Below are 1,315 nucleotides of genomic sequence, written 5' to 3'. Positions count from 1 at the left end.
ATCCGGAATGTTTTGTAATTGACATTTTCCTTCTGCAATCTGCTGAGATAAAAGACTTTTTCTAGACATCGGAAAGCGAAGAATGAAGCTTTTTATTTTCCCTGGAAGTCGGCTCCGGGTGTCTTTCGGCTTCCTATAAATGAGGAAATCTTGTCGGATGAATAATTTACACAAATAGCCGCTGAAACACTCCAAATCCGAAATGCTGCCGCCGTTCCAGGCCGGGATTTTTAGTCCTCTATAGCTGATGGTAGTATTCTACATTGCTGTATAATGTATTGCTGGGATTTGTAGTCCTCTATAGCTGGCGGTATTCTGCATTGCTGTATAATGTATTGCTGGGATTTGTAGTCCTCTATAGCTGGCGGTATTCTGCATTGCTGTATAATATATTGAGGGGATTTGTAGTCCTCTATAGCTGCTGGCGGTATTCTGCATTGCTGTATAATGTATTGCTGGGATTTGTAGTCCTCTATAGCTGGCGGTATTCTGCATTACTGTATAATGTATTGCTGGGATTTGTAGTCCTGTATAGCTGGCGGTATTCTGCATTGCTGTATAATATATTGTGGGGATTTGTAGTCCTCTATAGCTGGTGGTAGTATTCTGCATTGCTGTATAATGTATTGCTGGGATTTGTAGTCCTCTATAGCTGGTGGTATTATTCTGCATTGCTGTACAATGTGTTGCTGGGATTTGTAGTCCTCTATAGCTGATGGTATTATTCTGCATTGCTGTATAACGTATTGATAGGAGTTGTAGTCCTCTATAGCTGATGGTAATATTCCACATTGCTGTATAATGGATTAGAAAAACTGTCACATGACACACACACAAAAAAGGTACACTCCCAATCCGAAATTCTGCAGCCGGGCCGGGGACGTGGAGGAGCTTCGCTTATAACTAGAAATCCCAGGGCTCCAGAGCAAAATGTTGTATGCCCCCCCCCCAACCATGACCAAACACCCCTCCCCACCAGTTTTGTCAACCCTGTGTGAGTGTTCACACCCGGGCGGTTCGGTTGCGCGGATTTGTCCGCACTGAACCGCCGACATAAACAATCCTATACATTCTTAAGGTGACCATACACTTTACAACCCTCGCAAGACTTTTGTCTTGCGAGGGTTGTAAAGTAATTTTAAAAAGTACGATCTGCCCATCTTGGACAGGCAGATCGTACTTGCGATTATCGCGAACCCGCCCCCCTGAGGGGCGTGCTTGCGATGACTGCTGTGAGGGGCGGGCTTTCCGATGACTGCAATGAGGGGCGGGCTTCCGATTACTGCAATGAGGTGCGGGCTTCCGATGACTGCAA

This window comes from Nanorana parkeri, unplaced genomic scaffold (assembly GCF_000935625.1).
Source record: "Nanorana parkeri isolate BGI_ZX_2015 unplaced genomic scaffold, ASM93562v1 scaffold2153, whole genome shotgun sequence".
NCBI classification, from domain to species: domain Eukaryota; kingdom Metazoa; phylum Chordata; class Amphibia; order Anura; family Dicroglossidae; genus Nanorana; species Nanorana parkeri.
This window is presented reverse-complemented; position numbering follows the sequence as displayed.